We start from the raw sequence: 24,472 nt of genomic DNA, 5'->3' as shown, positions 1-24,472 counted from the left end.
GGCCTTGTGTGTGTGTGTGTGTGTGTGTGTGTGTGTGTGTGTGAGAGAGAGAGAGAGAGAGAGAGAGAGAGAGAGAGAGAGAGAATACACACAGTATAGCTACATGGGAAACTGAGTATTAGACCTCACCATTTCCAAGTTCACATAGGTCTCCTTGAGTGGGCACCCAAAATGCTGGTATTTAAACACAAAGACATTTGTTCTCCAAGTGGCTTTTAAAAATGTCTTTACTGACAGCCGTTTAGATAACTGCATGCACATATAATATGTACGCTGATTATTTTCTCCTCTACACTCTAATTTCTTTCCAATCTCCCTTACCCCTCACCAGTCCCTTTCTAAGAAATGTGACTTTTGGTTTTGTTTTGTGACTTATTTAGTTTAACGCAGGTCATCTATGTGAACAATTAGATTTGATCTATTTGAGCCTGGCAGGATCACCAGTGGGCACACAACTGAAGGCATTTACTACCTCTCTCTAGCAGGAGGTGTTAGAAAAAAAGGAACTGTCCGCCTAGCTCCCGGCCTGACTGCCACGTTCCCGATCTAAGCCCATTTGTCTCAGCAAGCTCTCTAGCAGGACCGGAGATCCCAAGCTGGTTTCACTGGGCTACTCTCTCTAACTTGCTCCAGGAGTGACCGGTCCCTTTGTTTCCAGCTCCAGTTCGCTCATCCCTGGAGCAGCTATTTCCTTCACAGCCATGACCACCTAGTTGTCGGAGGACCCACTTCCCAGTAATCCAGTAAAGTAAAACTCTTAAAGCTTAAAGATTAGCCAATGGATTTATATTTCAGCAAATTCTCAATACACAAGATGCCCACACAATTAGAATTGTTATCCCAATTATCTAACCTTGATATGAATAACTACTTGAGACTGCTAGAGACACGAGGGTGACATCCACAGCCATCTTGCCTCCCGTCCTGTCCTCCTCCTCTCTCCCTGTTTTTCTCTCCTCTCAACTCCTAGCTCCGCCTCCCTCTTCCCTGTCCAATGACAGAGCTCTGCTACAAATACATTGGGCAGGAAATTCCTGCCACAACTCTCTCCATGAATCTATCAGTGGCAAATAGTTCATCAGTGAAGGGCAGGAACCTATGAGGCACTCCTCTATCTGTGTTTGACTTTTATTGATGGGCCTATTCTTTTTTTTTTTTTAAAGATTTATTTATTTATTATATATAAATACACGTAGCTGTCTTCAGACACACCAGAAGAGGGCATCAGATCTCATTACAGATGGTTGTGAGCCACCATGTGGTTGCTGGGATTTGAACTCAGGATCTCTGGGAGTGCAGTCAGTGCTCTTAACCACTGAGCCATCTCTCCAGCCCTGATGGGCCTATTCTTGTGCAGCCCCAGTGCAAACATCTGCAGCTATTTGTGAGGCTGTGATTGCCAATGGCTATGTCTTACCAGATGCTAGCATTTCGGAGTCCTCTCTAACTTCTGGCCCGTACATTCTTCCTAGTTCCTCTTTCATAATGTTCTCTGAGCCCTAAGGGTATAGTATAAATGTCCTGTTTAGAGCCAAGCACTCATCATCAAAGTTCTCTGCACTTTGTACACATGAGTCTTTGCACTCAATACCATTCATCAAGAAAAAAAGACTTCTTTGATTAAGGATGAGAGCAACATTTATCTACGGGTAAGATATAAATAGTTACAAGACAGTTGACGCTATGAACATTTAGCTAGACCATAATATCCAAGTTACCCTGCTAGAGTTTATGATTTCCCACCAGCAAGGAATTTTTTTTTGACCAGATTATACCAGGCATGGCTTCCCTCCAATGGGGCAAGTCTCAAATTCAACTGACGAGGTGTTTGTCACACCTATAACAAAAGTACCACTATAACACTAGTGGGAACATCTTCCTTGAAATTTAGCAAGTGTATAAAAGAAACTTTCATAGAGGATACAATAACAGAGTCCTTTGTGGAGTTCATTTCGCTAGCAAAGTAGAAAACAGGCAATAAGAAATAATTTTAAAAATATATAGGTACATACCTGTTATTCCTATACTTACCAGACTAAGGTAGATAGATTGCAGGCTTGAAGTCAGTCTGTGTTACATGAGTTTCTCTTCTCCAGAAGGATGCATATATGTAATGTCATATAGTTGTAAGTGTCATGAAGAAAATTAGGTAAGGTGGCGGGGAGTGATGGGAAAATGGCTACTGAAAGGATAATAAGCAAGACATACAGATGTCTAGGGCAGAGTACCTCAAGCAGAGAAACTGCCAGTTCCAAGCCTTAAGATGGAAAGTTGTTGGGTTTTATTCTAGCATAATGTGGACTCATATGTTGTAAACATACTCCTTGAAGTTTGGGAACATGGGACCTACTAAGAGGTGACTAGGTCATGGAATTGAGTCCTCATGAGTGGATTTATTTTATTTTATTTTATTTTATTTTAGTTTAGTTTAGTTTAGTTTAGTTTAGTTTAGTTTAGTTTAGTTTATTTAGGACTAGGCTAATAATCTGCCCACTATGTTTTTTGGCATTGCTTTTTTAAACACGTGTTCTTGTCCTCTCACTTTCTGCCAAGTTATGGACCAGTTCAAAGACAATCATCAAATGCCGTCACTCTGTCCTGCCCACAGCTAAACCCAAGTTATGCCCATGGACTTCCCAGCCTTACAAGACCTCATTTGTCACCTTGTAAACTATTCAGTCTGTGGTATAGTGGTATAGCAATAGAAAACAGAGTTAGAGTCACCCTATACAAAGAGATCACAGGGTCCCAGAGGTGTCCATAGATTTTCTCTAGCTTTTTCCTGAGAACTGTGAACTCTCTGCTTCCATCTGAACTCCCAGAGCCACCGCTCTGCTGTCTATGACAGCTCAGTTGTCTTGAGGTAAGAAAGTGATTGAAGCCAGGGTGAGAAGGCCTGGGTGAGTTCAGCCACTGCTACTTGCTTAAATTAACTATGTGTGTGACTTTAAGTAAGTCCATGAACATTGTGAAATTCCTTTTCTTAGTACTCTATAGAAATGCTGTTGGTGCCATGAAAAGGAATACTTCATGACTTGGAAAGACTGCTGGAGGAAGAACAGTGGAGCTGTTGTATTTCTCAATAAGTTTCCTGGTCATCATGTTTAGATAAATTCCTGTGGGTGAGATGGCTTGGCAGGCAAAGGCACTTGCAGATGACCTGAGGTCAATTCCCCAGAAAGCATGTAAAAGTGGGAAGAGAAAACTAACTCCACAAAGTTGTCTTCTATATACACATCACACACACACATGCACACGCACATGCACACACACTATGCATTTATGTATTATACACACACATACAGAGAAAATTAAGATTTCTTGCTCTTTAATATTTTTAAAATCATTTTGTAACGTTTTTATTTTTAAGTATGTCATTATACATGTAAGAGCAACTGGCTTGTGTCAGATTCTTTTATCCATAGTTGAGATATTAGATATCTTATGTGTTCATTATATACAAAATCTACTATGATTAGCCATATTTTAATTAGCATACAAAATGATGGGATTCATAACATATCCATACATTCATATCATGTACTTTGCTTATATTAATTTCCAGTTATTATCTCATGTTCCGCTCTCTCTTTTCCTGCTGGTCCCCTTACCTCCTCCTGTATTCTATTCATAAGTATGTACATATATTTAAATCTATGTTCTCAATCTGAAATAAAACATTATAGTTGCCTATTTGACTTCCTGAGTCTGGTTTATTTTGCTTACCATGATAACCTACAGTTGTATTTCTTTTCTTCCAGATAGGATTAGCCATCCTGATGACTGGGTCTTTTCATTCTGAAATACAATCTTAAGAGATGATATTTCAATATTTAATTTCAGTAAGAGGACATTTTAAGCTTAGTGCTATTTTTGATGGTAGCTGCTTTCTTCATTAAACCTGGGATCACTTTAGGAGATTAGAGCTGCCAAGGGGATCCCCCTCTTTCCAGTACAGCCTGTCATAGAGGGACGAGAACCTCTTCATTCTCATGTTGCAGCCCCACTTTCTGTGGGTGAACCACTTCAAAGACTATGTGAAGCTTTGGTAAGAGACACCCTCGATGCTATCAAGTTTTCAAGTGTTCAAATACATGAGGCATGCAAGACAAGAACCATCACCAATGAGACAACAGCCACTTGTGGGAGGTTCCAAGGCCTCTATGGCATGGGTAGATCTTTTGAGTTCATTTGTTCTAGAGCTTATCCTCCACCCTGCTTCAACCCAACTCTGCTCTTACTCCACTTCCAATCTGTAGAAGAACATGCATACACACTTTTTGGAAGAGAATGTTCTAAATGAAAGAGAAGGCCCATGCAAGGAGGTTCATGGAGCTATAAAGATACTATTTCTAGTCTCAAGTAGATGAATAAGATGCTAGATCTTCACCAGAGAGGTTAAAGTCTAGACTGAAGTGACCTTAGATTCACTGAGAAGAGACAACGCCCGTCTACGGTGAGAAAGAGACACAGAGGTGTTAAACAGAACTCTGAAGTGTGAGCTCGAATGGAAGAATTATCTCAACCTCAGCATCCTCTTTGCATCGTTTAGGTGGCCGAATTCTGGTTTCTAAGAAATTCAGAAGACTTCTGCAGAGGTCTGGACAGGGTGATGAAAAGAAGAAACCAGCAAGCGTTAATTCTGCTAAAGCTTCTTTTAGAGTTGTGCTCTTGGGCCCTGTTGTTGCTGACCAGGCTGGCCAGCCAGTTTTTCCAACCTGTCCAATGAATATGAAGATTACTTCTGTTTCTAGCAGAGAAGTTATCCAGGAGTAGAGGTGAGCACATAATAGATCCACATTTAATTAGGAATGCTTTTTCTGCCTTACAGCCAAATTTGTGTTTATGGTTCACTGAATGGTTAAGTATATCACCTTTTAATTTAAAAGTGATGTAACATTTACCACAAGACTTATTATTGCCCTCAAACCATGACATATGTACATAGCAAGATTGCATTGCCTCCCTTTGAGAAAGAGTTACAGAAAGTGCCTGTATTTAGATCAGGTCATACCCATAACAACCCCCTTAGCCAAACATTACTGACTCCAGCTTGTGAGAAAGCTGAGAAGTGGCAACTTCTCAGTGGCCATGGAGTATCAGTTAAGACTCAAGACTAGGCTCGTCAGATCTGAAGACTGTTAGTCACATATCAGTTTGCCTTATGGCCTCATTATAATGACCATTATTCAGTTGTTTAACAACCATTTGTTAAGTACATGCCAGGAGTCAAGCACTGTTGGGAGGATGGAAAGACGAACATAATGGTGATTCTTCTTCTATTAATTTGTATCTTGGGTCCTGGGGAGGAAATCCAGCCCTATGCATTTGCTAGGCAAGTATTCTTATCACTAAGTACACCCACATATTCTCATTCATTCTTATGAAACTTATCCATAAATGGGGTTCCAAAAATGTGTTTTAAAAAGCTAAACAAGAAGATAAACACATAATCTCAGAAACTGTTAGGCAACGATAAGTCCTATTTTGAGAATTAAAGTGGAAAATAAGCTAAAAAGAGACTAGAGAATTACATTAGAGAAAAGACTCTCTGAGGATGGAAGATAATGGGCCTGTATGTGAGCACAGTCAAAAAGAATTATGTGGATGCATTGAAACGCCTTCATGAAGCCCTTTTATATAGTCAGTATATGCTAATGATTATAATACAGTTTCATTTAAAAGAACAGTTCAAGGATGAAGATGTAGCTGAGGGGAAGAACACCTGCAGGAGTTGTTAGGTTCCCTCCCTACCACTACCATAGTAACAACATTGTAAGATGTAATAAAAAATAAAATAGCAATATAATCACTAGGTAGTGATCGTTCTAGAGAGCAGAAACAGCCTTTTTTGGACCTGTTTTTAGTATTTTGGATCAAATAGTACATTATGGCAGGGGACTGTACAGCACATGGCAATATGCTTTGGGGAGCATCCCTAAGGTTTAAGTAACAGTGCTTCCACCTTGTCATTGGAACATCAAACACCTGTCCTGATTTCCAGACTCCCCACAGGAGGTGCCTTTCTCCTTTCTTCTCATGGACAGTCACTAGGTGATGGATCTAAAACAAGAGTGTGCTTCATGTGTGTAGGATGAACAGAATAAAGAACGATGTTACTGGACTCCTAGGGATGACAAGAGATGGATGCTGGGGATGTAAGCAGGGTTACAGTTGGGCAGGGCTCTGGAAGCTGGGGTGAGAACTTTCAACATTACTTATAGGACTAAGGGAAACTTCAGGAAAGAGTCATCGAAGTGGAATGGAAGACAAATGGAAAATGTTGGTACATCTTGTGAGAGCAGGGCTTTTATGTCTCATGATTAGGTGTTGGAAAGAAATGAATCAAGGATTACGCCTACCTTTTCTCTGTTTCCTTTAGAGCACTTACCATAATTCTTTCCTAGACTTATTTTTCTATATGTATGTCTATTTCTCCAATTAGATCCATAACTGTTTCTATTCTGGTGCTACAATGAAGTGCCTCAATAAAAAAAAACAATAAAAATATCTCCTCTCCACGAATCCAGAGCTTCCCTCATCTTAAAGACTACACAGGCCTTCATACCATCCTTCATTTCCCTAAAGGTACTTAGGTTGTTGCAAAGTTTTTCTCTTTCAAAAAATGCTGCAGCGATTATGTTTATGTATCCGTATTTCTGCTAGTCCTTCCCCAGGAAAGAAAGAATTAAAAGGGTTAAGCACATATTGTCTAAGAAATTGAAACTGCCCGGTAAAATTGGAATTAGAATTTACATTTCACAAATATTTGGGAAAATTGGATTTTTATTTATTTTTTTTTCGGTGAGTTAGCCAATATAATTTGATCTTTAAAATAATTAGGCCATTGTGTTTTCTTCAGTGGTACATGAAAACTCTTCGCATGTTAATAGAGCATATAGCATCTGTTATATGTGTTTCAGATATTTCCTTCCAGTGTGTTATCTGTCTGTTAATTTTTTCCATGTAGAAATGTTTAAGTTTTAAAAACACATCTCCTTTGCCTTCCATTGCTCCTGGCCACTCATTCTTAAACTCACCTCATTTTATAAGTATGCCTTTTCCAATATAGACTTTTTACTGATTTTTTAGCCCCATGATGCCTTTAAAATCTGAAGGGACATGATGTGGTGGAGGAAATGAATTAGCTTTTCAGAGCACACAACTGAACACAGCAGGACCATCTTTGCATCTTCGCTGCTTTGACACACGGTGACTTAGTCTCCCCCTCCCTTGATGCTGATATCTGGTCTTCCTGTTCTCTTGGCTTCCTTGCACTACTGACTCAGAGATGTGTCTATTGCAACACATTGGGGGAAAAATCTGTCTTTTGCACTATCTTTCTTTCAAGGAAAATGTGGTATAATGGTTCAGCATTTGTTTATTGCCCCCCCCCCTTTGGGGGAAGTGGTCATAAAGATTTTGTTTGGTTCTTAATGTTTTTATTAAGATTTTCATAGTTGTGTTTTATGATCTAAAACAAGTTTAAATTTATTTTGCTGTTAGTCTTCCCCTCCCCCCAGTCCTTCCAGATTCTCTTCCCACCTCTATGCACTCAACTTCAAGTTTTTCTCAAAATCAAAAACTCAGTATAACAACAAAACCAAGACATCAAAATATCCAACTCAAGAAAAAATATAAACCAAAGCATAAAACTGTAATCAAATAAAAAGACACATAAAAAAACTGTGGAGTCCATTATCTATTGGTCAGCTGCTCCTGAACGTGAGGCCTGTCTGGGAGTAGTAGTAGTAGTGACACCCAGTGTCACTCTATTAGAGACAACTGATTTTCCCAGGGTTAAATAACAGTTCAGTTGATAAACTTTATCCCAGTGGCTAGGTTTCCATTCATTCATTTGCTAATTTTTTCATTCATTCATTCATTCATTCATTCATTTAAAAAATATAACAAAATAAAATATATAACAAAAACTATCACATTGAAGTTGGACAAGACAAACAAACAAACAGGGTCCAAGAGAAGGCACAAGAATCAGAGACTCACTCATTCACACACCCAGGAATCCCATAAAAAATGCAGTTTTATATAGGTCACTTTACAGGAACCACTTATTCAACATATTCTATACTTAAACTCTTAGATCGCCATATTGTCCTGAGTATGCCTTCTGTATCTTTGACCTCAAACCATCTAGTTCTGCTTCCTCAGGAGCTTGGACTTTCAGTTTGCTGAGGTTACAAGTGTCTAATTAAATATTAGCCATTAGATAAGATGCTGGTCCCAGTGGGAAAAGACTTAGTGGGGGCAATTATTTCTCACCCCCTTTGCCTTCAGGTTCAGTGTTTACATCCCTCTGCTCTTCCTTGCCTGCCCTACTGTGCTCACCAGGTTCAGAGGCTTTAGAGGGTGTGGAGATGAGGGGAGTGGAGAAGACAGTCAGGTGCCTCCAGCCCTTTCCTTCTTGACTTACTTCACAGCACCAAAGCAGTGAGTCTATGTTCCAGGTATTTTCCAGAAGCCCCTGGCTATCAGTAATAAGACCCCAATCCATCACCATTCTCGCTGGTGCTGTTACCATCTCCTATTAACTTCTCTGTTCTGTGGTCAGAAATACAAACATTTGTTCTTTCTTTCTTTTTTTATTGGTTATTTTATTTATTTATATTTTAAATGTTGTCCCTCTTCCCAGTTCCCCCTCCACAAACCCCCTATCCCATCCCTCTGTCCTTCTGCTGCTATGAGGGTACTTACCCACCCACCTACTCTCACCTCTCTGCTCTAGCATCCTCCTATGCTGGGGCATAGAGCCTCCACAGGACCAAGGGCCTCCCCTCCCTTTGATGCCAGATAATCCCATCCTCTGCTACATGTGCAGCTGGAGCCATGGGTCCCTCTGTGTGTACTCTTTGGTTGGTGGTTTAATCCCTGGGAGCTCGGCGGGGGGGGGGGCTCTGGTTGGTTGACATTGTTGTTCTTCCTATGGGGTTGCAAACCCCTTCAGCTCCTTCAGTTCTTTCACTAACTCCTCCATTGGCGTCCCCATGCTCAGTTCAATGGTTGGTTTCGAGCACCTGCCTCTGTATTTGTCAGGCTCTGACAGGGCCTCTCAGGAGACAGCTATCTTAGGTTCCTGTCAACAAACACTTCTTGGCATCAGCAATAGTGTCTGGGTTTAGTGTCTGCAGATGGGATGGATCCCTAGGTAGGGAAATCTCTGAATTGTCTTTCCTTCAATTTCTGCTCCACTCTTTGTTCCTGCGTTTCCTTTAGAGAGGTTAAGAGTTTTGAGATGGGTGGATGGATTCAGTCCTCATCCAGGGTGAAACATTTGTTATTTCAAACCCTAGAGTGGTGCCCTCTTTCCTGGCTCATTGAAAATATGTCTTTTTAAAATGTGTTGAATTGAAGAAGACATTGAGTAAATCTTACAAAAAGTTTCAAAGTATGAGGTGTGGGTGATTTTCAGGTAAGAGATGTGAGGTGACAATGTGGAGGAGAGGAAGGCAATGAGGGAAGAGAAACCAGCAGTAATTTAGCACACAGTTTCTAATGGTGGCTATTCTATGTATCTACTAACCATAACACGTTTGGCAGTCATTGCTTCAACATACAGCTGAGCAGCTCACAGGGTAAGGTTGCTCAGGAAGAGGAACACCATGATGGACCTGCCTACAAAACATCCCGGCTCACCAGAGAGTTTTGCATCCAAAAAGGTAAAGAAATAAGCAAACTTTGAATGTCATCAATATAATGATGAGATTGGCATCACACACTGCTCCTCTGCCCCAACTCCAGAATGTTCTCAAAATGAAGCACTTCCAAGCATCAGGTGTAGCTTTTTGTGCTACTGGTCACGGTGCCTTTTAGTGGACTGTAAAACCTTGACTATGACTATGAAATTATGTCTTCTGATATCAGTGGTGGGAACCTGGTGTTTTCAGGGAAAAATTATTCACCTATATTTGCTTTATTTTTTAAAACATAAGAATGTTATTCTTCAGCAATTCGAAGTGAGAATCATTAGAAGTATGTTCTGGAGGGTGGGGTCGTCAGAGGGTCACATGCAGGATGTAGGTATTGGTGCCTGACATTTCACCCGTGAAGTCTGAGCAACATTGTGTAACTCGAGCTAACGGGGACTTTTCAGATGTTTGGTTGTGGGAAGGTGAGGTTGGAATTCAATTTTTGTTTCTTTGTAAAGATCTTAGAGCTTTCAACTCTTTTATTTAAGCACCTTTCATTTTAAGCTTCCTTCAATGTATTCTATTCTCATAAATTCACAGTTGTGGAAACAGACTATAAGGACCACAACATAAGAAGCTTCATTATTATCTGTTATTCTTCACAGGTTTAAAAAATGATCTGAATTAGCATATCTGTCTTAAGCATGAAACCAACATGCAGGATGCAAGGCTTGCTCTGTGTTGACTTTGCAGTTCAGAAGCTCTCTGCTAATGTGAAAGAAAGAACAAACTTATCTCCAAATTCATGGTGACTGACTATTTTTGTTAGCTGTTAGATTCCTCTTTAAGAAGGAAATAGTCTCCTGTGCTCACCCAGGAACAATTTTTTTAAACATGGATATATATATATAAATATATATAAACATATATATATATATGTGTGTGTGTGTGTGTGTGTGTGTGTGTGCGTGTGTGCGTGTGTGTTGCAAGTTAAACTGAAAGCACTGACAGATGATGTGAAATTGAATAGAAACATGTAGTAGTGGGGGATGGGGAACTGGGGGTAGCCACTAGAAAGTCCCAGACTCCAGAGAGTCGAGAGGCTTCCAGGAGCCAATAGTGATGACTTTAGCCGAACTACCCAACAAAGGGGAGATAGAACCTTTAGAGACCACCTCCAGTAGAAAGGCAGGGCCCCCAGTTGAGGGATGGAGTCATCCACGCATCTCAAAATTTTTATCCCAGAAATGTTCCTGTCCAAAGGAAAGACAGGGACAAAAATTGGAACATAGACTGAAGGAAAGGCCTTCAGAGACTGCCCCACCTAGGGATCCATCCAGACACCAAACTCAGACACTATTGCGGATGCCAAGAAGCACTTGCTGATAAGAGCCTAACATGGCTGTCCCCTAAGAGGTCCTACCAGCATCTGACTAATACAGATGCAGATTCTCACAGCCAACCATCAGACTGAGCACAGGGATCCCAATGGAGGAGTTAGGGGAAGGACTGAAGAAGCTGAAGGGGATTGTAGCCCCATAAGAAGAACAATATCAATTAACTGAACCACTCAGAACTCTAGGGCGCTAAACCACCAACCAAAGAGTATATATACATGGAGGGAGCCAGGACTCCAGCTACATATGTAGCAGAGGATAGCCTTATCTGACATCAATGGGAGGGGAGGGAGGTTTGATGCCTCAGTGCTAGAGGGATGAGGTGGGAGTGGGTGAGTGGGTGGAGGAGCACCCTCATAGAGTCAAAGGGGAGGGGGGAGAAGTAGGATGGGATGTAGGGGTTGTAGAGGGGTAACTTGGAAAGTGGATATCATTTGAAATGTAAATGGATAAAATGATTAATAAAAAAGTAAAAAAAAATAATAATACCTGATTACAGTTTACCTGGGTGTTTGCAGCTTTGAGAGAAGATGGGGGTCATGGACTGGAAAAAACAGGAGGCTGAGGACTGAACCTTGGATTATACCAGATCTGGCAAGATGATGGACTAAAGTCAATGAAAGAGAAAGCATATGCAGCTGGAGAGTTGTGACAGTATAGCCACCTTCATGCAAAGGACGGAGAATTCTGAGAAGGAAAGCATCATTATGAGAATGCCTGGGGCTGAAGAGAAGGCAGCAGCCTGAGGGGGGAATAGAAGTCATGTGACTAGGTGACACAGACCTCAGGGTCATATGCGATAGTTTCAGTAAGAGGGTGCAGATGGAGAATGAGCACTTAGGATTAGGAAGTGATCCTAAAGTCGGAGAATGGGAGGTAAGAACAGACAATATTTCAAAACATAGGCAGGAAGAGAAGAGAGAAAAGAAGTCTAGAATGCAGTCACTGTGAGCCAGGATAGAAGCTTTGGAGTTCCTCACTGCTCTGGGTCTGCACTTCGTGGTATTTGTGGTATGATAAGGTTTTGTTTTTAAAGCGTGCATTGTTATAATTTTTGTTCTATAATGTTCCAGTGATGCTTATTTCTATTTACGAATTTCATGTTACACTTTTGTCTTCACTTTTTTCCTGAAAGTTGATGCCTGAGTTGGCCTAGAACACAGGATCAGCTGACGAGACAGGTGAAGACGTGAAGCCAGCCCTTGCAGGCTTTTCAGCAGAGTGTGGAAAGGTGCCGGTGACGTCAGGGGTGGGCGTGGCTACCCCACAGTAGCGTGTCTGATCAGTGACTCACAGGAAGCATGTCTGATCACTGACTCACTGTGTGGCCAGCTTTTCCTGTGCTGCAGTTTCCTCTTACTAAGAAAGGTGAAAAGAACTAAAAAGAGCCATGGGAACTCTTACGAAACAAAATAACCCCGTAACACTGGTGCTGAGTAGAAACCTTCTGTGGTTTCTACGTTAATAAGCTTGGGCTAAAGTAAAACACACAAACAAACAAACAAACAAACTAACTACAAAGCTATTAAGTAAGCAAACAGGCAAGACCTCTGGTTAGTAAATCATTCCTCTCTCTCTCCCCCTTCCCTCCCTCCTTCCCTCCTTCCCTCCCTCTCTCTCTCTCTTTCTTTCTTTTTCTGAGGATTGTCATTGAAAGAAATAATTTCTTGAAGGAAAATCAGAAGTAAGCCTCGGGGTCACTCACTGCCATGTGGAAATGGAATTAGATACACATCCTTTGTACTAAGAATATTGTACTGAAGAACAAATACTGGTTCTGCCATTCAAGATGACATGCACTGAGTACATACCACAAGCTGGTCTTTTGATAGCGCTTAGATTGCAGAGCTGGCAAAGGTAAATTCAGGCTCAAAAAAAGTGAGAGGGGAGAAAGGTACGCAGACAGTAGTGACTGCGTGAGATGGAGGCTCTGTGTGGCAGAGGTAGATAGCAGATGCTCTGTGAACAAACAGGCTTTGGGAGCACAAACACCAGTGCAGGAAGCTGGCCGGTGCAGCAGCTTCTAGCAGAGCTGAGTGAGGAGGTTCTTAGGTACAGACTGCCCGGTAGGAAGACATAGAGAATTGTTCCACTCCAGCAATACATGCCTCTCCTCAAATCAGACTATTCAAATGACAGTCTTGACTGTGGATTTATCTTTACAAATCTCAGGGACTTTCTCCAGACTTTTCTCCACTGGGAGTCCCAACAAACATCTCTGCTCAATCTCCTTCCTTGTCTAAAAGAACTCAGTGGCTTGCCATTGATTGAAATGTGCAAAATGTCACCAACTTGTGGGCTATGAAGACTTGGGTGTCTGTCACTTGCCCTCAGTTCCCATTCACCCACATCACCCACAATTGTCCTGTGACTCCTGCTCTCTGGGCATCTGTGTAAAGCCCTCTCTTTTGAGGGTCTGTGTTGGCCAGCTTATCTAGGTAGGTTTTTCATATTTCACTAAAGTATTGTCTGTCATTTGTATTCTGCTACTAAAATACCATTTCAATTGATATTGAATGTTTACTGTATGCTTGGCATTATGCTTATTTCTTAAGTATTACTTTATTTGGTCTTCATACAATCTTATTATGTAAGTTCTATTATTGTTATTCCTGCTGCACAGAAGAGGAAACTGAAACACAAGAGAGGCCTAGGAAACTGGACCAGGAAACACAGCACCATAATGACAAGTTTAGAAGTCAAGAGGTCTGATCTTAGAATCTGTACTATTAAAATACTGTGCTGGCTTATTTTATGACAACTTGATACAAGCTAGAGTCATCTTAAAGGAGGGTACCTTAATTGAGAACATGCCTCCCTAAAGATCTAGCTACAGGGCATTATCTTAATTGTTGATTGGCAGGGCAGGGCCCAGTTCATTGTGGATATCCCTGGGTTGATGAACCTGGGTGCTGAGTAAGCCATGAGGAGTAGTAAGGCAGGAAGCATGAGCCCTCCATGGCCTCTGCATCAACTCCTTCCTCCAGGTCTGCCTTGCTTGTGCTCCTGTCCTGACTTGCCCCAGTGATGGATTACAATGTGGAAGTAGAAACTAAATAAATCCCTTTCTCTCCAAGTTGTCTTTGGCCATGGTGTTCCATCACAGCAGTAGGCACCCAAAATAGGACACACACCTAGCTAATTATAAATGCTGCCCTCTGAATGTGTTTAATTTTACCAGGTGTTTAGCAAGTGACTATGCATTTCTTTCAGCCCAGGGTTGTATTTCTGAATTTTTAAGTGATCTGAAATATTATCCTAGAATTTTTCAAATCACATTTCCTATTATCACCCATGATATAAGATCCTGGATCTTTAGTCAAAGGGAAGCCTAAAACGCTTTCTTGCTTTCTCACTCATCAAATAATCTTTGTCCATAATTTGTGTGATGGCAATGAGCTTTCACTTAGCAGGGTTTTACAAGACAATGAGCCTTGGATATTTTACATGCAGATGTCACTAGACAGCATCTTTAGACTCAGAAGACCATTGATGCGATAATCCAAGAATACAGATGCAAAGGAAGCAATTATTCAATCCAGTTGGAATCCTGGGTTTGTAAAAGACTATCGTAGTTGGCCATCAGTTCTGAGTAAATGTGGGGAAGAATGAGGTTCTGGAAGAGTGGAAGGGACTGTATCACACTGTCTTTAGATCTTAATGTTCAAAGTTGGATCCTCAACAAACAGGATCAGCTTCCCCTGGGCAATTCCTAGAAATGCAGAGTCTTAGGCTGCATCAATGGTCTTCTGAGTCTAAAGATGCTGTGTAGTGACATCTCCAGGTAAAATATCCAAGGCTCATTGCCTTGTAAAAAACCCTGCTAAGTGAAAGCTCATTGCCATCACACAAATTATGGACAAAGATTATTTGATGAGTGAGAAAGCAAGAAAGTGTTACCAGAATAGAAAGTGAATCTATTCACTAAACAGTTTAAAGATAAGTTCTGATATGGGGACCATTCAAGGGTAAGCTCTGATTAACACTGTGACCTTGGGCAAGTCACATCCCATTTAGAACCAAGGCAGCCCTGGCCTTGCTAAGTGCCACATAATCTTCCCAATCAGCTCTGAGCTGGGCTATAGACTGGGACTCATTGTGGTACAAGATGGCACTCTCTTTCTGGATTGGGGGTGTGGGTGAAGACTCCCTTGAAAGAGAGAGAGAAAGTGTGGACTTGGCAGAGATATTTTAATCAAGACCCAAGAACTGTAATGCTCTCGGATTGTGAATCTTAAGCGATTGCTCCTTAGACGTTAGCCCTGTCTTCCTGGTTTAACCTGGATCCAGAAGAAAGAAATAACTTTGTAGGTGAGTCAAACATATAAATGTTTCCACACATTAAGATGCATGTACCATCTTTCAACTTCTGTAGTCTTTAAACTTTGCATAAGAAGAAGAAACAAGAGAAACTTGGTGGATTTCCTACCTCAGAATCACTCAAGCTATTCATAGGTTAGGTGTGTGTGTGTCCCCAAAGCAGAGAAATGTGGTCACAGTGTGCCACTGCCCCAGCCTCCTTGGCTTCCCTAGCACTCTCTTAGTGACCATTTGTTACTCCCTTCCAAGTACACTGTAGGTTCCTATCCAAGAAGTCACTACAGGCAAACAGGCACTGTTTACCCAAAATGAGGAACTGTCACTTATCAAAATCCTCCTGGCGGTCTTGAGCTCCCATCCCAGTTTGTCTTTCAGAGCACTCATTCTATACTGGAAGATAAACAATCCTTTGCTCCCTGAATAAAAGGAGTCTGTAGCAGCATTCATGTAAGCTCTCCTTGAGACAAGATGCCTCCAGGCAGGGCACTGTGGTCCTATCTAAGAGTGGGCATTAGTTGAGGTTTAAAAAGTTTTCATAATGGCCAAAGGTGGTAAGTTGGGAAGGCTTAGACCAATGTGGTAAACAGATATGGGGTGAGGGATGATTCATGCCAACATGTCCTGCTGTCATTTTACAACAGTTAGGAGAGATTATGCAAAAGTAGGAAGGCATTACAGATTATTGGAGAAGTCAAATAACCAATACCATCTTATTAGGCATTAGATAGAAAACATGGTTAATTTGGCCATTCTGCAGTGAACATGTATTTAAAACAAATTCTATACAGTAACTTAATATGAATGTTGTCAATTAAAAACAATTACATATATTTATTAATTCTTTTGAGAATTTTGTACAGTGTTTTTTCATTGTATTCACCATTTCTCACCTAACTCTTCCCAGGTCTATACTTCACTTCATACTCATCCAAATTTGTGTCTCTACCCCTACCCCCACCACAGCCAATTTGTGCTGTCCAAATATTCTTGGCTGTGTAGCCTTTTACTGAAGCATGGTTGAGTTATCATATGCTATATCCTAACTAACGTTCTCTCTCCCAGCTGCTAAAAATTGTCAATAACTCCATATGTCTAACTCCCTGCTTTATGATGTGATTTGGTCTAGCCTGGGCTTGCACAGGTCTTATCCATGCTGTCATAAGTACTGTAAGTTCATATGTGCAGCTGCCCCTACTGTGTTAAGAAGACATTTTTTTAAAGGATATGTTTTATGTTTTATTTATTTTGATAGATTTCTTTTCCTACCAAGTCAGCTACGTATATTGTGCTCTTCATCCAGTCCACAACAGAAAGAGAAAGACTACAAAACAAAACAAAATCCTAGACTCTTTCCCCTTAACGTAGAAAATCCCATTAAACTCCAAACCTTGTGTTCCATAAGCAAAGGATGCTCTCTGGAGTCCTGAAATACTTTCACATGGTTGGTGGCTGTTTTTACTTTTCAAGGAGAATATAATCCAGACCATTGGCTTGTGTCCTGTATGTGGTGACTATTAAGAATTCAATATGTTTAATAGAGAATATGAACTAAATAATTTTCCCTAAGAGGATACATATGATTGTTGATTGGTTGGTTGGTTAATTTTGAGACACTGAGAATCAAATCCTAGGCCTCCCACATGCTGGTCCAATGCTCTACCACTGAGGTCCATGACAGGCCTATTTACTTTTTTTGAGGCACAATTTTATTAATCTGCCCAGGCTAGCCTCCAATTCATGATTTACCTGCCTTGGCCTTTGTAAATTTGGGTTACAAGAGAATACCACCTTGCCCAGTTCTATCATGTTACTTAAGGATGCCAAGTGACACACCTACATCGACATGTGAAGAATCTGTGTGAATTTCTATTGTGTTGTTGCTGTTGTCCCCTTCTGTGTAAAGCTGAATTCTAGGACCAATGAAAGGCTCTGTGATGAAGTGCCTGTCTGTCTTTTGTGTCCTAGAATAAGCAGACAATGTGACTTCCATGGAGAGAAATAACCTGAAATGGACAAGTCTGGACAGTGAGGAGAAGAACAGCCTGTTGTGTCTCAGAAAAGCCAATAAATAAATAAATAAATGAAAATAAAATTCATATATTCCAGTTTGAAACAATATTATGGTTACTGTTGATCATGTACAATCAGTGCCCAGCATTTATTTCTGACTTAATCTATTCTACATCTGAATTTAAATACTCTATCAGAGTCTTGTGGCTTAAGAGACAAATTTTCTTCTTTTATTTTCTGTATTCTGTGAGAATAATAATAAGGCTTCAGACTATTTTCTTTGATGAAATATTTAAACTAAAAGGTATCTATGTTATAGCAGCCACGGTGGTTAAGGATACAACAGCGGCAACACTCTCTGGCACATTCTGGTCTCAGAAGAAAGGAGAAGAGACTTTCTGAAGATCTGGTAGAGAGGACAGAAGAAATTTGGAATACAATTAAAAGGTACTGCAAGGAACATCAACAGCAGTCCTACTGAGAATGCAGATGATCTTCTTGGCTTCATGGTGTCTTTTCAGTTGTTCAGAGCTTCAGTTTCACTACAGGATGATGAGATGAGGAGGCACTAGGAGGGAGAGGAGGAGTGTGTTGGGTTCCCGCCTCTTCCTCCAGTCTTCAGGCCACAAGAAACATTGTAAAGAGGGCTAAAGAACAAGCTTGGCTCGGTCTTGGATACTATTGACTTGAAGATTCCATCTGTCTCACCAGCACTTTAGGGAGGCAGTTTCAGCAACATAGAAGGAAACAGTACTTAAGGACTTCTCTGTATTGGTCATGTGCCAAGTTATATTTTGAACAGTGGGGCAGGTGAAGGACAGCTTTTGCACCTGGATCTAAGGAGACATCTGAATTCCCTGACTTTACAGATGTGATGTTTAGGAAGCTATAAACTCAGCCTTTCAACCGGAACAATTTTCTGGATTTTTTTTTTTGAGGACTTCAAGATACAGTTTCCTTGCCAAAAAGATATAAAGCCTCCCTTTTCCCCCACTTTGGGCTAATGTGAACAATAATTTCTTGGAGAAGAAATTACTTTTCTGGAAGCCGAGGTAGTGTTCAAGGGATGTTTGCATCTTGGAGGTCAGTGTCTTTTGCCCCCAGCAAAGGCCTCAGCAACAAGCCAGGGCAGAATAGCTGCTTCCTCAATGGCTTCTTGCAAGTTTTGTGGCACTTGGGCGTCTTCCACCGTAGCTTTTGGCAGCTTACAATTCCCAAGTGCAGTGGGTGATTCCTGCATCTTCTGTCCTCTCAAGGGCATCTTCAACCAGTTTCATTGTAGTAGTGAAAAAGTGCTTCCTTCTGACCCTCTCCACAGTGCACTGGCAAAGACTTTCCAGGATAAACACGCTTCCAGCTGGGGGTTATGGATCCTGCTGCAGAACGCTTCTGATTTGCCTGCATGCTGTCTCTGCACCACATGCATGTTTGATGCCCACAGAAATCAGAAGAGAGCATCAGAGTCCCTGGAACTGGAGTTACAGACAGTTGTGAACTACTATATGGGTGCTGGGAATCAAACCCAGGAATACCTCCTAATGAGAATTCACTCCCATATTGTGGACGAAACCAAAGAGGATATATGTACTACTCAATACTGCATTTCCCACCAGAAATTTGCAATGACATTGTTTGAGCAGTGTGTGTGTACTACCTGTGGCACCACTTCTGACCCACTGCCTTTCATCCAGATGGTATATTACATCTCTACTACGTCCCTTTGTAGCCAGGCTATTTGGATGCTGGGAAAGCCAAAGAAACCTTCAGAATGCCAGCACCATGGGAGACCTGACCATGGGAACTATCTGAGCAACTGTGGGGAGAGAATCCAGATGTGTGCTGACGAATGCACCACAGATTATCACAACTGGGCTGGTTTGGGACTCAGACCATTCAGACTTGACAGAGGATGTCATCCACAGTCTGGGTACCTGCCTTAAGACGGGTGTTGTTTTTCAGAGTGACAGATGACCGGACCAAGCAGTCTGAACTATACTTAGTAGGAATGATCCGTTACTATGGCAAGCATTATTCTACAATCTTTTTCCAAACGAAGATCTGAAAATGGATGTATTTTGATGATGCTCATGTCAAAGAGATTGGTCCAAAGTGGAAGGATGTGGTCACCAAATGCATTAAAGGGCATTATCAGCCCTTGCTGCTGCTCTATGCAGATCCCCAGGGTACTCCAGTGTCTGCTCAGGACCTGCCTCCCCACGCTCAGTTCCTGTCATACACCAAGATATGCTATGATAGTGAAGACTTAGGACACCTTGACTGATAGTGAATGTAATTAGAAACACACATCGAAGAAAGGGTCCCTGGTAGAATGCAGTAGGAGCTCTGGCTGTGTTCAGAGGAAGGGCGATGAGCCACAGGCCTCAGGGTACCACAGTGAAGGAGAAACACTGAAAGGGAAGCAGGTTCCTAGGAATGTCTCCAAATCTAGCAGCACCAGCAGGCTAAAGGATTTCAAAGAGACAGTCAGCAGTATGACCTATAGCAGGCCTTCGTTTGCTCTCAGACCAATGCAGGATCTCCCTGTGTAGGCAGGGCAGGAGACCAACCAGATAAGACACCACCAAGGAACTTACCTTTACACTCTTGGGGCTGGGAAATGGAGAATACCAGTAGTGAGGCAAAATCTAGTTCTGAATATTGGCAGCACTTTTACTAAGGACAAAAGGAAGCATCGTGGCTACACCCAGCTTAGGACCTTTCCTGAAGATGCAGCTAAAGAATTTAACCCTAGATGAAATAAACAAGCCAACTGCTAACGACATTGAAGATGGTGGACCAAGCTCACAGCATAAATTCTGGGGAACAGCCTGGCCAGGCCCTCATCTTTTAGAGCAGCATCCTTGCCTAACCCAGTGGATGGAATCTGGCGATGAGAGCAATGTGAGAAACAGCAGCAGCTCTGTCAGTTTGGATGCTGCCCCGCTTGAACGTCTACAGGGATCTAAGCACAAAGAGACCTGTTGGGTTTGTCCCTTCTTGCTGTCATATTTCAAAGTCTCACAGCAGTAGCATCCTGGAGGTAGACTTTACAGCACCCATGACCTGCTGGACAAAGACTCAACCTCTCTCAGATGGGGAGATCACCTCTAAAAGTGAGTTGGATGAACTACAGGAAGAAGTGGCCAGGCGGGCCCAGGAACAGGAACTTTGATAGAAACAGAAGAAGGAGTCAGAGGCTGCTAAAGGGTTTAATCCTCTTCCCAGCCAATACGTTGTCTTGGATGAACAACAGAATCAGGTGCTGGCCCTTTCAGGGAGGAGAGATGGCTTTGAAAGTGTCTTGCAAGAGGCAAATTCAATATTTGAAGAATCACTGCATCTGGGACAAAAGGGAGGCTGTGCTGCAGCTCTGGCACTCTGTAAGGAAGCTCTTTCTAAACTGAGACTTACCCTGCATGATGCCAGCTCTAGCATGCACAACAGAGCCCTTGTCGATAAGAAGTTGCAAATCAATATTCAAAAAGCAGGAAGCCTGTAGGATCGCATGCAGCAACAACCATTGCAGTAGCCGGTGTAGCCCTCAGCCTCTCTCCCATCACAGGGAGGTACCCTCCCTCAGCCAACAAGTGAACAGCCTATCCTGCTCCAAGTGTTGTTAAGCCAGGAGGCACAGCTGGAACCCTGCAAGGATACAGAGCTTGCAGCCACTTCCTCTTTGTTCCACTCACCTGCTTCCTGCCCTGAGTTACACTCATCACTCATCCCACAGTCACCTGCTTCATCTGTTCCACAGCACAGTCCCCCTAGGAGATCTCTCTTGAAGCTTCTGACAGCTTTTGAGGTGGACAAGGTCAGTCACTCTGCATTCCTCAGGCAGGATTTACCTAAAGCAACAGGTAGAACGGAGATGAAGTCTCAACATGAATGCCTGCCATTCAGTGCTCTTGGAGACAGGTTCCAAGGCCGCAGGGAGGACTACGGCTGTTGCAGCAAATTCCCACCACAAGAAGGAAGAGTCATAGCTCAAGATCAGCTGTGCGAAGAAAAAAAGAATCCTGTTGATATATCCATGGGGATGCCTTGGTCACATTCAACAGGAGAAGCCAATTCTGAGAAAGTTATACATAGCCTAAACAGTCCTTCAAGTTCATCAGCTCAGCCTAGCATTCCCTCTTACAGTGCCTGCAGCCCCATAATGTCTGCTGCTGCTTTCCCTGTGTTCCATGCTACTGACCCCATGCAGAAACTTAACCAACATCTCCAAGCCCAAAGTCTCCAAACTTCATTGACTTCAAAAGTGGTCAGAGGCAGTGAGGAGCCCTACAGGCCAGAGTTCCCCCAGTCAAAAGGACTTGTCCGCTCATTGGCAGAGCAGTTCCAGAAGATTCAGAATACTTCCATGAGAGATGTTATAGGTTCCCAGGATTGAAGTGTGTCAAATGGTCTAAGGAAGAGCTCTTCTCCTGACTTGATGCCTCCGTTATCCCAAGGTCCAGGAAAAGAACACTGCCACTGGGTAAAACAACCCCCTTCTCCAGATGGCAGGGAAAGACTGCCCTGCGGGGAAGAATCTGCAGGTCGTCCTTCTCTTTCCACAGACTCTGGGCTTCCTAATGGTGAAACCTCAAGCAGAGGACAGCCCAGGTTGACCAAGCAAGATATATACCAAGGAAAGCTACCCAAAGTAACAGATATTAGGCCCAAGGAGCTGAGTAGTAGTGTCAGCCTGGGGACTTCTTTGCCTTTGGATTCTTGGGTAGATGTCACAAGGCTCTGTGACTCTTGGGTTAAACACAGGGCCCCTGGGCCAGGAGTTAAGTCCTCCTTCCATGATTCCCATACACGTGTAACCTACCCAGAAAGAAATCATATCCTTTTGCATCCACACTGGAACCAAGACACAGAGCAGGAGACCTCTGAACTTGACACTCTCTACCAAGCCAGTCTTCAGGCCTCTTCTCATACTGGCCATTCTGATTGGAGGTCACAGGATGTGGCCTGGCAGCCACTTAGTCTAACAGGCTGTGCAGATGGCATGGGGAGGAGACTGTACTCAGCCCCTGGTCTTGATCTCTCAAAGGCTCCGACGGCAGAAATGGAGCATGGTCTTTATGAACCAAGCACAGTGCCTGTCTCTCAGGATCCATCAAACATGAGGAAAAAGACTTTGGAAACCGGGTACCATTGTTCCAGCTCCTCTTCCCTCCCTGTCATCCATGATCCTCCTGTATTTCTCCTTGATCCTAAACTCTACCTTCCTTAACCACAGTTCCTGTCCCCAGATGTCCTGATGCCCAGCAAGGCAGGGGAGCCTTTTTAAGTCCGCTTGGAATTCTGTTCCTGTTCTGGGTATCCTGGACACCTTGCCCTCAAAGAATAGATATGCTCCCAGATGATAACTGGAGACAGAGCAGTTATCCCTCCCAGTATAGACATAGGAGGACAGGAGAGGAAAGAATTATGTCCGTTCTATCAAATGCTGCTGGCAGAGAGAACAGGGTGAGATTTTTTTTATAGCACAGCAGGTGGTAAGGATTACTCTAACCTGTCCTGGAGCCACACCTTTCTCTATAGAACTGTATGGTGGCACAGTGATACCTTCCATCCTGCCAGTTATGCTAGTGTCATCTCAACATAGACTTGGCCATTTCAATCCAGGTATCATGTGCCTGTAATCACAGCAGTTGGGAGATAGAGGTTGGAGAATCAGCATTTCAAGATCAGAGACTCTGGGGTAAAAAGAGACCATGGGTTGTGTGTGTGTGTGTGTGTGTGTGTGTGTGTTTAAAGAACAGAACCACCAAAATAAACCAAAAAAAGAAAAGATATTGATTTTTTTCTAAGGGTGTTTGTTTCTTTGAGAGGGAATATTTGAAATTCCAGCTTTAGAGTTTGGGATGCAGTTCAATTGCCAGAGTGTTTTCCTAACATGCACATAACATAACCCATGGTTATACCCTTAGCAGTGTGTGAAACTGGGCATGGTGGTGCACAACTGTCATCCTAGCACTTGGGAGATGGAGGGAGGAGCACCGGAAGTTCAGCTTCATCCTTGGCTACATAGCATCGTCTAGGCTAGTCTGGGCTACTTTATTTCTGGTTACTTTTAGCCCCCATCTCCATCAGAGCCCTCATCTTCTGGTCCTACTATATTCCCAACTTATACTCTTTGTTTATCCACCTGTCCATACTACCTAACTCTCTTCCCTGTCCCCTATCAGTGGAGAGGGGCATTTATCCCTGTAGTCAATATTCTGACCACATCCTTAAGGGAAGCCCAGCTGCCCAGGAATTATGGCCTGTCAGCCTTCCTTGTGACTCAGACTTTAGGCCTAGAATATGTAGCTGACAATATAATATTTGCCCTTCTGAACAGATGGAGTTGGGCACACTAACACACCCTCCCATCCTCAGAAGCAAAGCCATTACTGCCACTTGCTCAGTCACCTTTGTAAACGCTCAAGAGTCAGCTAAACCATTGTAGGGCAAAGCACACTGTTTTTGTAAAGCATTTTTCATTAATAAATCTATAAGATAGTTGTATTTTTTTAAAAAAAGGAACTATGCATATATGAGACAAGAGGAGGCAGAGAGAGAAGAAGATGACTTTATCGGTAAAAACAATGGCTAATAGTGGGCCTTCATTCAACTGGATTGAGACCATCTGGGTAAGAACAGATTCAAATGAACAAGGCCCTGGCTTAGGAGGTTTAGAGAACAGCAATTTCCTGGCGGAGGTGTGGAACTCTGGTTCCACTGTGGCTCTCTATTCAAGCTCAGCTCTACCTGCCTCTTACCCTGCTTCATTCGACCTCAATGTTGTTTCTTCTTTTTCTTCATCATTATTTTCAAACGAGTAAGTGCTGTAAAGACCGGTGGGAATCCTCTGTTTCTTAGCAGGTAAAACTCTTTCCCCTGAGTGGGAGGTGGGCATTCCCTTGCTCAGCTACCGTTTCTAAGCGAGAGGACCTGACAGGCTGGAGCACACTGAACAGCTGGAGCCTTTTCTTTTGATCTCTCCCCTTGTGCGGTGCTTCCCCACCTCAGGTCTGCTGAGCACTGATTTCCACTGCAGATAGAAGGCTTCTGAGCCCCATCACCATTTCCCCTTATTTGTCAACTTTTACTTTTTGTTTA

At 42.4% G+C, this 24,472-nt stretch overlaps 1 pseudogene; it reads left to right on the top strand.

Moving 5' to 3' along the window:
- Nucleotides 1-18,395: 18,395 nt before the first annotated feature.
- LOC114615261 lies at nt 18,396-22,789 on the top strand (annotated as a pseudogene).
- Nucleotides 22,790-24,472: the final 1,683 nt, after the last annotated feature.

The sequence above is a fragment of the Grammomys surdaster genome, unplaced genomic scaffold (genome assembly GCF_004785775.1).
Source record: "Grammomys surdaster isolate TR1022 unplaced genomic scaffold, NIH_TR_1.0 130, whole genome shotgun sequence".
Lineage (NCBI taxonomy): Eukaryota > Metazoa > Chordata > Mammalia > Rodentia > Muridae > Grammomys > Grammomys surdaster.
Note: the sequence above shows the minus strand (reverse complement) of the source record. Positions and strands in the feature narration are given on the sequence as shown.